Here is a 13,927-nt window from a genome sequence, read left to right as displayed (position 1 = left end):
CTTTAGTTTCACATTTGTGATTGTGTGTCAGTAACTTGAATGGGGGGGGGACCCAATTACTTGTAGGAGGGGCTTAACCAGCATACCCCCCCCAAAAAAGTGGGGAGGTATAAAGACAGCGATATGAGGAGAGGAATTGGAGGTGTGAGTATTGGAGGAGAGGTGGGGGGTCCTACAAGAACAACAACCGTCATACGCCGATCGATAATAAGAGAGGCACATGGAGCTGGCGAGTGCCGGAGGGGAGCCGATCTTCACCACACACATACGGGGCTTGGAGGCCGAGAAGAAAAAAGTCAATATTGTGGACTTTACACCTTTTGTATCGATCGCTCACATTTAATGACACCGAGGGAGCTAGTGGTAAAAGTGGGATATACTATATACACTGTATTCCCAAAAGTATTGGGACGCCTGCCTTTACACACACATGAACTTTAATGACATCCCAGTCTTAGTCCGGAGGGTTCAATATTGAGTTGGCTCCGCCCTTTGCAGCTATAACAGCTTCAACTCTTCTGGGAAGGCCGTCCACAAGGTTTAGGAGGGTGTCTATGGGAATGTTTGACCATTCTTCCAGAAGAGCATTTGTGAGGTCAGGCACTGATGTTGGACGAGAAGGCCTGGCTCAGAGTCTCTGCTCTAATTCATCCCAAAGGTGTTCTTTCAGGTTGAGGTCAGGACTCTGTGCAGGTCAGTCAAGTTCCTCCACCCCAAACTCACTCATCCATGTCTTTATGGACCTTGCTTTGTGCTCTGGTCAGCAGTCATGTTGGAACAGGAAGGGGCCGTCCCCAAACTCCTCCCACAAAGTTGGGAGCGTGAAATTGTCCCAAAAGTCTTGGTATGCCGACGCCTTCAGAGTTCCTTTCACTGGAACTAAGGGGCCAAGCCCAACCCCTGAAAAACAACCCCCACACCATAATCCCCCCTCCATCCCACACCATAATCCCCCTCCCCCCACACCATAATCCCCCCTCTACCTCCCCACACCACAATCCTCCCTCTACCTCCCCACACCATAACCCCCCCCTCTACCTCCCCACACCACAATCCTCCCTATACCAAATGGTTTGGACCAGTGCACAAAGCAAGGTCCATAAAGACATGGATGAGCGAGTTTGGGGTAGAGGAACTTGACTGGCCTGCACAGAGTCCTGACCTCAACCCCATAGAACACCTTTGGGATGAATAAGGCAGGCAGGCCTTCTCGTCCAACATCATTGCCTGACCTCACAAATGCTCTTCTGGAAGAATGGTCAAACATTCCCATAGACACCCTCCTAAACCTTGTGGACGGCCTTCCCAGAAGAGGTGAAGCTGTTATAGCTGCAAAGGGCGGAGCCAACTCAATATTGAACCCTCTGGACTAAGACTGGGAGGTCATTAAAGTTCATGTGTGTAAAGGCAGGCGTCCCAATACTTTTGGTGATAGAGCCTCTCTAAATTGGGATTGACATACTCGTCATATAGGTATCTTTCATTATTTTTTTTTCAAGGCGGTGACAGTTGACCTTCATTTTCTTTTATTTCTAATTTCATCCACATACACACCGAGTAAGAGTTACTTTGTGGCGCAGAGTCTATGTGTTTGTATATCCAAGAACTTGCCGATGAGATCGGTATCATTAGTAGTAATCAGCACAGGTTTATGAAGGATCGTTTTCACCAGACCGACCTCTTCTATGAGGAAGTCAGCTTCCATCTAGATACAGGAAGGCCCGTAGATGTCGTGTCTCTGAACTTCACCAAAGCATTCGATACAGTTCCTCAAAAACACTAAATTCACAAACTGAGGTCTGCTGGCATGGACCATAGGGTACGTTCCTGGATAGAGGACTGGTTGCCGGGGCGGGTCCAAAGGGTGGTAATAATTGGAGACTTCTCAGACTGGTCTGGAGTGGTAAATGGGGTCCACCAAGGATCTGTCCCGGGACCAGTTCTGTTTAATTTATAAATGATATAGAGGATGGTATAGGTAGCTCAATCTCTGTGTTTGCTGACGATACAAACCTAAGCAGGTCAATATCTTCACAGGAGGATGTAGAAACCTTACAGGAAGGCCTCAATAAAATAATGGGGTGGGGGGGACTACATGGCAAATGAGGTATATTGGTGAAAAATGTAAGGTAATGCACTTGGGAGATAAATATATGAATGCAAGTTACTCACTAGGGGTAGAACCTCTGGGGGAATCCAGGATGGGGAAAGATCTGAGGGTCCTAGTAGATGACAATGGCATGCAATGCCAAGCTGCTGCAAGCAAAGTCAACAGAATATTGGCATGATTCAAAAAGGGGACATACTCCAGAGATAAAACGATAATTATCCCACTATACAAGACTCTGGTCCGGCCACATCTGGAGTATTCCATCCAGTTCTGGGCACCAGTCCTCAGGAAGGATATGCTGCGACTGGAGAGAGTCAAGGGAAAGGCAACAAAGCTAAAAAGGGGTCTTCGGGAGTTCAGTTATGGAGGACAGAGGAGCTTATTTATAGGGGCTTGAGGACATCATTTATTAGGGATGGAGGAGCTCAGTTATGAAGGATGGAGGACCTCAGTTATGGATGATGAAGGAGTTAAGTTATGGGGGCTGGAGGAGTTCAGTTATAGGGGTTGGAGGACATCAGTTATGGGTAAATGAGGACATTAGTTAGGGGATAGAGGACCTCAGTTATGGGGGCTGGGGCAGCTCAGTTATTGGGAGTGGAGGACCTTAGTTATGGGGGAGGGGGGTGGAGGAGCTCAGTTATGGGGGTGAAGGAACTCAGGTATGGGGGATGGAGGAGCTCAGTTATGGGGGTGAAGGAGCTCAGTTATGGGGGATGGAGGACCTTAGTTATTGGAAGTGGAGGACCTCTGTTATGGGGGAGGGGGGTGGAGGAGCTCAGTTATGGGGGTGAAGGAGCTTAGTTATGGGGTATGAAGGACCTCAGTTATGGGGGATGGAGGAGCTCAGTTATGGGGATGGAGGACCTTAGTTATTGGGAGTGGAGGACCTCAGTTATGGGGGGGGGTGGAGGAGCCCAGTTATGGGGGATGGAGGAGCTCAGTTATGGGGGATGAAGGACCTCAGTTATGGGGGATGGAGGAGCTCAGTTATGGGGGGTGAAGGACCTCAGTTATGGGGGATGGAGGAGCTCAGTTATTGGGGGGGGGGGTGGGGGGTGGAGGAGCTCAGTTATGGGGGGGGGATGGAGGAGGTCAGTTATAGGGGATGGAGGAGCTCAATTATGGGGGTGAAGGAGCTCAGTTATGGGGATGAAGAACCTCAGTTATGGGGGATGGAGGAGCTCAGTTATGGGGGGTGAAGGACCTCAGTTATGGGGGATGGAGGAGCTCAGTTATTGGGGGGGTGGAGGAGCTCAGTTATGGGGTGGAGGAGCCCAGTTATGGGGGTGGAGGGGCCCAGTTATGGGGGTGGAGGACTTCAGTTATGGGGGATGGAGGAGTTGAGTTATTGGGGGGGGGGTGAAGGAGCTCAGTTATGGGGTGGAGGAGCCCAGTTATGGGGGTGGAGGAGCCCAGTTATGGGGGTGGAGGAGCCCAGTTATGGGGGTGGAGGACTTCAGATATGGGGGATGGAGGAGCTCAGTTATTGGGGGGGGGGGGTGGAGGAGCTCAGTTATGGGGTGGAGGAGCCCAGTTATGGGGGTGGAGGAGCCCAGTTATGGGGGTGGAGGACTTCAGTTATGGGGGTGGAGGACTTCAGTTATGGGGGTGGAGGAGCCCAGTTATGGGGGTGGAGGAGCCTAGTTATGGGGGTGGAGGACTTCAGTTATGGGGGTGGAGGAGCCCAGTTATGGGGGTGGAGGAGCCCAGTTATGGGGGTGGAGGAGCCCAGTTATGGGGGTGGAGGACTACAGTTATGGGGGTGGAGGAGCTCAGAGAGTGAACTGATATACAGGATTCCTGTCCCATCCTATAATGAATTCAGTTTTCAACTCAACACTATTTATGTAGAAAAAGGAATGTTCCTCCCAAACACACTAGGTGGCAGCAGAGAGTCAACTCTTCAATAACCCGACATACAGGACAAGAGAAGTAGTACTGTGCAGAGTCCACACATACAGAATAAGAACAGATACTGAGAATTACACCCGACATAAAGGGACACAAAACAAGTCCTCACTGACCTCTGTAGCTGTAGGTACGGTGGAGTACTGTTTGGTTCTGGAAGGTTTGTCTGTTTGCTCTGTTCCCTCTACCAGCAGTGATTTGGCTGCCATGTCTCCACAGTACCTGCAGCTACAGAGACCCCCGGATCTTCACACATCATTGTTATTATTATTGTTACTATTATTATGCTCATATTTACATTTATTGGTAAAATACAAGACAAATAGAAACACAAATTCATTTCCCGCCATTTCCTCTTTCTGTAGATTTTGGGGTTTGTTTTGTTTCCTTTCTTTATGTTTTATGATTATTAAGTTGTATTTTTCCCCCTTTGTTTTGCCCCTTGGGGTTATTTTCAAAGGACCCCGAATCTTCCTATCTATGCCCCCCATCCTGAAGTCGGATATTTTGATTTTTGATATCTCGCTGAGGTTGCTGAATTATGGAAAGGGAATGGGGGGTGGGGGGGGGGGGGGGTCACTGGGCTGCCAATCCCTCCCATCCCTACATTGTACTATTTATTAATACATCAGACCTTGAGTAGGGACTGAGGGGAATAATAGGGACCCAGGAGGGACCGTCAGCTCAGAAGAGGAACTAGCAAAGGTTTATTATCAAATATTGGGCTTGTTCTGGGAGATTTGTGGTGGGATGGGCTCCTCGAAGTCCCTGCAATGTCCCCTCTTCCTCCTCCTGATCTTCTCCAGATGTGACCTGTGGCCCCCATCATCCCTCAGCACAGACCCCGGCCCTGTTTCTGGAATCCCTCCAATGTGTGGAGAGAGAGAGGGGGAGCAGTATGAGAACTGGCTGTGCTGTGTCTTAACTTCCTCCCAGTCACTTCCTTCTGCTAAACTCACTTCTGCATTACTCTCTCGCCTCCATACGCCCTAAAATACTTCATCCGCGCTCTCACCAACATCCCTGAGGACCGACGGAGGTTACAGCGCCCTCCTCAACCCAGAGGACCATTCCTGGCCACTGCAGGATCTCCCAATACCTACAGAACCTCTCCTGGTAACTGCAGGACCTCCCAATACCCACAGGACCTCTCCTGGCCGCTACAGGACCAGCCTATACCCAGACGACTTCTCCTTGTCACTAAAGGACATTTCAATACCCACAGGACCTCTTCGGGCAACTGCAGGACCTCCCAATACCACGAGGACCTCTCCTGGCCACTGCCGGACCTTCTAGTTCCCAGAAAATCTTTCCTGGCCACCCAGGCCACCCAGGACCCAGACAACCTCTCCTGGCCACTGCAGGACCTCCCAATACCCAGAGGACCTCTCCTGGCTACTGCCAGACCTTCTAGTTCCCATAAGACTTTTCTGGCCACTCAGGACCAAGACAACATCTACTGGCCACTGCAGGACCTCTCAATACCCATAGAACCTCTCCTGCCGGACGTCCTAGTACCCAGAGGACCTTCCCTGGCTACTGCTGGACCTCCTAATATCCAGAGGACCTGTCCTGGCTAATGCAGAACCTCGCAATACCCAAAGGACCTCCTCTGACCCCTGCGTGATCTCATAATACGCAGGTAACCTCTCCTTGCCACTGCAATACTTTCCAAAACTCAAAGGATCTACACTGACCACTGAAGGACCTCTAAATACCCAGAAGACCTCTCCTGTCCACTGCCGAACCTCCCAAACCCCAAAGGACCTCTCCTGACCACTTCAGGACCCCGCAATACCCAGAAGACTTCTCCTGACCACTGCAGGATCTCACAATTTGCATTGGACTTCTCCTGATCTATCTGGGACCTTCCAATACCCAGAGGATCTCCATTTGGGATTAGTAAAGTATTCTGCATCTGAATCTGAAATCTGAACTCCCAATACCCAGAGGGCTTCTCCTGGCCACTGCAGGAACTCACAAAGTCCAAAGGACCCCTTCTGGCTATTGCAGAACCTCCCAATATCCAGAGGACCTCTCCAGAACACTGCCGGACCTCTCAAAACCCATAGGACTTCTCCTGATCTATCCAGGACCTTCCAATACCCAGAGGACCTCTACTGACCACCGATCTCCCAAAACCTCCAAGAGACCAGAACTTGCTTGGGGACCTCTTTGAAAACCCAGGAGACTCCTGAGTTTTACTAGCCAACTCACAGCACCCGGAGGAGACCCTTTCTGCCCCCAGAGATATGAGCGGTGAGTGTCTTCTATTTTTTATGGTTTCAGCCTTAAAAGGTGACTCCCCGTGGAATTTACATTTATCTTTTCCAGCACTCTCCAATAGAAGGAGACTGGTAGAACCTGCTGAGAGATGTAGTTACCAGCATGACTCTTCCTCTTGTAGGAATCTGGGTGGAGGTCCTCTCCCTGAGCTGTTCCACCCTGACTAATAATGAAACCAGAGGGTGGGGACCCGAAAATCCTCCATCAGAGCTAACCCCTCCCTCAGATTAGAGCAAATATTCATTCTACTGCACCCTCTCCCCTCCAAAAATGCCTCATCCTATGAATTCTATATATATAGCTCTGACATATACTGCAGTGCTGTCACATCAGTCTCTGTACCAAAGGAGCTTACACTCTAATGTTCCCATCAAAACCTCAGCACAGGATAGGTGGGAACCCCTCATAATGGGCACAGCAGGTGTACAGACCTGGGAACTCAGCACAGGGATGGTGGGAACCCCTCATAATGGGCACAGCGGGTGTACAGACCCGGGAACTCAGCACAGGGATGGTGAGAACCCCTCATAATGGGCACAGCGGGTGTACAGACCCGGGAACTCAGCACAGGGATGGTGAGAACTCCTCATAATGGGCACAGCGGGTGTACAGACCCAGGAACTCAGCACAGGGATGGTGGGAACCCCTCATAATGGGCACAGCGGGTGTACAGACCCGGGAACTCAGCACAGGGATGGTGAGAACCCCTCACATTGGGCACAGCGGGTGTACAGACCCGGGAACTCAGCACAGGGATGGTGGGAACCCCTCATAATGGGCACAGACCCGGGAACTCAGCACAGAGATGGTGAGAACCCCTCATAATGGGCACAGCGGGTGTACAGACCCGGGAACTCAGCACAGGGATGGTGAGAACCCCTCATAATGGGCACAGCGGGTGTACAGACCTGGGAACTCAGCACAGGGATGGTGAGAACCCCTCATAATGGGCACAGCGGGTGTACAGACCCAGGAACTCAGCACAGGGATGGTGGGAACCCCTCACATTGGGCACAGCGGGTGTACAGACCCAGGAACTCAGCACAGGGATGGTGGGAACCCCTCATAATGGGCACAGACCCGGGAACTCAGCACAGAGATGGTGAGAACCCCTCATAATGGGCACAGCGGGTGTACAGACCCGGGAACTCAGCACAGGGATGGTGAGAACCCCTCATAATGGGCACAGCGGGTGTACAGACCCGGGAACTCAGCACAGGGATGGTGAGAACCCCTCATAATGGGCACAGCGGGTGTACAGACCCGGGAACTCAGCACAGGGATGGTGAGAACCTCTCATAATGGGCACAGCGGGTGTACAGACCCGGGAACTCAGCACAGGGATGGTGGGAACCCCTAATAATGGGCACAGCGGGTGTACAGACCCGGGAACTCAGCACAGGGATGGTGGGAACCCCTCATAATGGGCACAGCGGGTGTACAGACCCAGGAACTCAGCACAGGGATGGTGGGAACCCCTCACATTGGGCACAGCGGGTGTACAGACCCGGGAACTCAGCACAGGGATGGTGGGAACCCCTCATAATGGGCACAGACCCGGGAACTCAGCACAGGGATGGTGGGAACCCCTCATAATGGGCACAGCGGGTGTACAGACCCGGGAACTCAGCACAGGGATGGTGGGAACCCCTCATAATGGGCACAGCGGGTGTACAGACCCGGGAACTCAGCACAGGGATGGTGGGAACCCCTCATAATGGGCACAGCGGGTGTACAGACCCGAGAACTCAGCACAGGGATGGTGGGAACCCCTCATAATGGGCACAGCGGGTGTACAGACCCGGGAACTCAGCACAGGGATGGTGGGAACCCCTCATAATGGGCACAGCGGGTGTACAGACCCGGGAACTCAGCACAGGGATGGTGAGATTATCATGTCCCCCAGGAGGATTATTGCGCTCTGTTGGTCTCGGTGTCACCAGGAGATGGTTTGATGAAATTATGTTACAGGTTGAATGCTCCATCTGATCCTGGTCTGTGGAAGGAGCCAATCACAGGGGGTGGGCTGTGTGATGTCATTATATATGCCAAATAAGCTCACTCTTTTATTGGTGGATTCCAGTGATCAGTCACTCATACTGCTCATAGTGACAATGTTTTGCTCATACCTATTGGAGGAATTTACACCCCCTTTTTTGCCACCTACCCCCCCTCCACCGCACCAACCCCCCCTCTTTGCCACCAACCCCCCTCTGTGCCACCAACCCCCCTCCACCCCACCAACCCCCCTCTGTGCCACCAGTCCCCCTCCACCACACCAACCCCCCTCTCTGCCACCAGCCCCCCTCCACCGCACCAACCACCCTCTGTGCCACCAGCCACCCTCTGTGCCACCAACCCCCCTCTGTCAAACCAGCCCCCCTCTGTGCCACCAATCCACCTCCACCCCACTAACCCCCCTCTGTGCCACCAGCCCCCCTCCACCTCACCAACCCCTCTCTGTGCTACCAGCCCCCCTCCACCCCACCAACCCCCCTCTGTGCCACCAATCCACCTCCACCGCACCAATCTCCCGCTGTGCCACCAGCCCCCCTCCACCCCACTAACCCCCCTCTGTGCCACCAGCCCCCCTCCACCTCACCAACCCCCCTCTGTGCCACCAGCCTCCCTCCACCACACCAACCCCCCTCTGTGCCACCAGCCCCCCTCTGTGCCACCAACCCCCCTCTGTGCCACCAGCCCCCCTCTGTGCCACCAACCCCCCTCTGTGCCACCAGCCCCCCTCTGTGCCACCAATCCACCTCCACCACACCAATCTCCCTCTGTGCCACCAGTCCCCCTCCACCCCACCAACCCCCCTCTGTGCCACCAGCCCCCCTCCACCCCACCAACCCCCCTCTGTGCCACCAGCCCCCCTCTGTGCCACCAACCCCCCTCTGTGCCACCAGCCCCCCTCCACCGCACCAAGCCCCCCTCTGTGCCACCAACCCCCCTCTGTGCCACCAGCCCCCCTCTGTGCCACCAATCTACCTCCACCGCACCAATCTCCCTCTGTGCCACCAGCCCCCCTCCACCCCACTAACCCCCCTCTATGCCACCAGCCCCCCTCCACCGCACCAACCACCCTCTGTGCCACCAGCTCCCCTCTGTGCCACCAACCCCCCTCTGTCTCACCAGCCCCCCTCTGTGCCACCAATCCACCCCCACCCCACTAACCCCCCTCTGTGCCACAAGCCCCCCTCCACCCCACCAATCCCCCTCTGTGCCACCAGCCCCCTTCCACCCCACCAACCCCCCTCTGTGCCACCAATCCACCTCCACCGCACCCATCTCCCTCTGTGCAACCAGCCCCCCTCTGTGCCACCAGCCCCCCTCCACCCCACCAACCCCCTCTGTGCCACCAATCCCCCTCCACCCCAACAGCCTCCCTCTGTGCCACCAGCCCCCCTCCACGCCACCAGTCCACCTCCACCCCACCAACCCCCTCTGTGCCACCAGTCCCCCTCCACCCCACCAACCCCCCTCTGTGCCACCAGCCCCCCTTCACCCCACCAACCCTCCTCTTTGCCACCAGCCCCCCTCCACCCCACCAATCCACCTCCACCGCATCAATCTCCCTCTGTGCCACCAGCCCCCCTCCACCCCACCAACCCCCCTCTGTGCCACCAGCCCCCCTCTGTGCAACCAGCCCCCTTCCACCCCACCAACCCCCCTCTGTGCCACCAGCCCCCCTCTGTGCCACCAATCCACCTCCACCGCACCCATCTCCCTCTGTGCAACCAGCCCCCCTCTGTGCCACCAGCCCCCCTCCACCCCACAGGCTCCCCTCTGTGCCACCAGCCCCCCTCCACCCCACCAACCCCCTCTGTGCCACCAATCCCCCTCCACCCCAACAGCCTCCCTCTGTGCCACCAGCCCCCCTCCACGCCACCAGTCCACCTCCACCCCACCAACCCCCTCTGTGCCACCAGTCCCCCTCCACCCCACCAACCCCCCTCTGTGCCACCAGCCCCCCTTCACCCCACCAACCCTCCTCTTTGCCACCAGCCCCCCTCCACCCCACCAATCCACCTCCACCGCATCAATCTCCCTCTGTGCCACCAGCCCCCCTCCACCCCACCAACCCCCCTCTGTGCCACCAGCCCCCCTCTACTCCACCAGCCCCCCTCTGTGCCACCAGCCCCCCTCTGTGCAACCAGCCCCCCTCCACCCCACCAACCCCCCTCTGTGCCACCAGCCCCCCTCTGTGCCACCAGCCCCGTCCACCGCACCAACCTCCCTCTATGCCACCAGCCCCTCTTCACACCACCAACCCCCCTCTGTGCCACCAGCCTTCCTCCACCGCACCAATCCCCCTCTGTGCCACCAGCCCCCCTCTGTGCCACCAGCCCCCCTCCACCCCACCAACCCTCCTCTGTGCCACCAGCCCCGTCCACCGCACCAACCTCCCTCAGTGCCACCAGCCCCTCTTCACACCACCAACCCCCCTCTTTTCCACCAGCCTTCCTCCACCGCACCAATCCCCCTCTGTGCCACCAGCCCCCCTCTGTGCCACCAGCCCCCCTCCACCCCACCAACCCTCCTCTGTGCCACCAGCCCCCCTCCACCCCACCAGCCCCCCTCTGTGCCACCAATCCACCTCCACCGCACCAATCTCCCTCTGTGCCACCAACCCCCTCCACCGAACCCTCCCCCCTCCACCTCTGTGCCACTCCTCTGTGCCACTAGTCCCCCTCCACCATACCACCCCCCCTCTGTGCCACCAGCCCCCCTCCACCGAAGAAATCCCCCTCTGTGCCACCAAACCCCCTCTGTGCCACCAGCCCACCTCCACTGAAGAAATCCCCCTCTGTGCCACCAACCCCCCTCTGTGCCACCAGCCCCCCCATCACACCAAGCCCCTCTGTGCCACCAGGCCCCCCCCCGCACCAACTCCACCCTGTGCCTGGCCCCCCTCCACCACACAAACCCCCCTCTGTGCCACCAGTCCCCCTCCACCACACCAATCCACCTCTGTGCCACCAGCCCCCCTCCACCACACCAATTCCCCTCTGTGCCATCAGCCCTCCTCCATCGCACCAATCCCCCACTGTGCCACCAGCCCCCCCGCACCAACTCCACCCTGTGCCTGGCCCCCATCCACCGCACCAACCCCCCTCTGTGCCACCAACCCCCCTCTGTGCCACCAACCCCCTCCATTGCACCAATCCCCCTCTGTGCCACCAGCCCCCCCCCGCACCAACTCCACCCTGTGCCTGGCCCCCCTCCACCGCACCAAACCCCCTTTGTGCCACCAGCCCCCCTCCACTGCACCAAAGCCCCTTTGTGCCACCAGCCCCCCTCCACTGCACCAATCCCCCTCTGTGCCACCAGCCCCCCCCGCACCAACTCCACCCTGTGCCTGACCCCCCTCCACCGCACCAACCCGCCTCTGTGCCACCAGCCCCCCCTCAACCGCACCAACCCCCCTCTGTGCCGCCAGCCCCCCTCCACCGCACCAACCCCCCTCCACTCTGGGTTCTTCTACCTGATTCTCAGGATTAGGGGCTTCATCCCTCCCCCCGGCTCTACAGAGACTCCGGGTTCCATGACCTGATTCCCGGGATTAGAGGCTTCATCCCTCCCCAGACTCTACAGAGACTCCGGGTTCCATGACCTGATTCCCAGGATTAGAGGCTTTATCCCACCCCAGACTCTACAGAGACTCCGGGTTCCATGACCTGATTCCCAGGATTAGGGGCTTCATCCCTCCCCAGACTCTACAGAGACTCTGGGTTCCATGACCTGATTCCCGGGATTGGAGGCTTCATCCCTCCCCAGACTCTACAGAGACTCCGGGTTCCATGACCTGATTCCCAGGATTAGGGGCTTCATCCCTCCCCAGACTCTACAGAGACTCCAGGTTCCATGACCTGATTCCCGGGATTAGGGGCTTCATCCCTCCCCAGACTCTACAGAGACTCCGGGTTCCATGACCTGATTCCCAGGATTAGGGGCTTCATCCCTCCCCAGACTCTACAGAGACTCCAGGTTCCATGACCTGATTCCCGGGATTAGGGGCTTCATCCCTCCCCAGACTCTACAGAGACTCCGGGTTCCATGACCTGATTCCCAGGATTAGGGGCTTCATCCCTCCCCAGACTCTACAGAGACTCTGGGTTCCATGACCTGATTCCCAGGATTAGAGGCTTCATCTCTCCCCAGACTCTACAGAGACTCCAGGTTCCATGACCTGATTCCTGGGATTAGAGGCTTCATCGCTCCCCAGACTCTACAGAGACTCCGGGTTCCATGACCTGATTCCCGGGATTAGAGGCTTCATCCCTCCCCAGACTCTACAGAGACTCCGGGTTCCATGACCTGATTCCCAGGATTAGGGGCTTCATCTCTCCCCAGACTCTACAGAGACTCCGGGTTCCATGACCTGATTCCCGGGATTAGGGGCTTCATCCCTCCCCAGACTCTACAGAGACTCCAGGTTCCATGACCTGATTCCCAGGATTAGAGGCTTCAACCCTCCCCAGACTCTACAGAGACTCCTTGTTCCATGACCTGATTCCCGGGATTAGGGGCTTCATCCCTCCCCAGACTCTACAGAGACTCCAGGTTCCATGACCTGATTCCTGGGATTAGGGGCTTCATCCCTCCCCAGACTCTACAGAGACTCCGGGTTCCATGACCTGATTCCCAGGATTAGGGGCTTCATCCCTCCCCAGACTCTATAGAGACTCCGGGTTCCATGACCTGATTCCCGAGATTAGATGCTTCATCCCTCCCCAGACTCTACAGAGACTCCAGGTTCCATGACCTGATTCCTGGGATTAGAGGCTTCATCCCTCCCCAGACTCTACAGAGACTCCGGGTTCCATGACCTGATTCCTGGGATTAGGGGCTTCATCCCTCCCCAGACTCTACAGAGACTCCGGGTTCCATGACCTGATTCCCGGGATTAGGGGCTTCATCCCTCCCCAGACTCTACAGAGACTCCGGGTTCCATGACTTGATTCCCGGGATTAGGGGCTTCATCCCTCCCCAGACTCTACAGAGACTCCGGGTTCCATGACCTGATTCCCGGGATTAGAGGCTTCATCCCTCCCCAGACTCTACAGAGACTCCGGGTTCCATGACCTGATTCCCAGGATTAGGGGCTTCATCCCTCCCCAGACTCTACAGAGACTCTGGGTTCCATGACCTGATTCCCGGGATTAGAGGCTTCATCCCTCCCCAGACTCTACAGAGACTCCGGGTTCCATGACCCGATTCCCAGGATTAGGGGCTTCATCCCTCCCCAGACTCTACAGAGACTCCAGGTTCCATGACCTGATTCCCGGGATTAGGGGCTTCATCCCTCCCCAGACTCTACAGAGACTCCGGGTTCCATGACCTGATTCCCAGGATTAGGGGCTTCATCCCTCCCCAGACTCTACAGAGACTCCAGGTTCCATGACCTGATTCCCAGGATTAGGGGCTTCATCCCTCCCCCCGGCTCTACAGAGACTCCGGGTTCCATGACCTGATTCCCGGGATTAGAGGCTTCATCCCTCCCCAGACTCTACAGAGACTCCGGGTTCGATGACCTGATTCCTGGGATTAGGGGCTTCATCCCTCCCCAGACTCTACAGAGACTCCGGGTTCCATGACCTGATTCCCGGGATTAGA

At 56.2% G+C, this 13,927-nt stretch overlaps 1 protein-coding gene across 1 annotated transcript in view; it reads left to right on the top strand.

Moving 5' to 3' along the window:
* The first annotated feature begins 4,892 nt into the window (after nt 1-4,892).
* The window catches only part of LOC141126627 (rho-related GTP-binding protein RhoG), a 52,265-nt gene continuing 43,230 nt past the window's right edge, over nt 4,893-13,927 (top strand). Inside the window, exon 1 of the mRNA XM_073612547.1 lies at nt 4,893-6,280. The gene's annotated coding sequence lies outside the window, so the exon portion shown is untranslated. The remainder of the gene's footprint in view (nt 6,281-13,927) is intronic.

This window comes from Aquarana catesbeiana, linkage group LG02 (genome assembly GCF_042186555.1).
Source record: "Aquarana catesbeiana isolate 2022-GZ linkage group LG02, ASM4218655v1, whole genome shotgun sequence".
Taxonomy (NCBI): Eukaryota; Metazoa; Chordata; class Amphibia; order Anura; family Ranidae; genus Aquarana; species Aquarana catesbeiana.
Note: the sequence above shows the minus strand (reverse complement) of the source record. Positions and strands in the feature narration are given on the sequence as shown.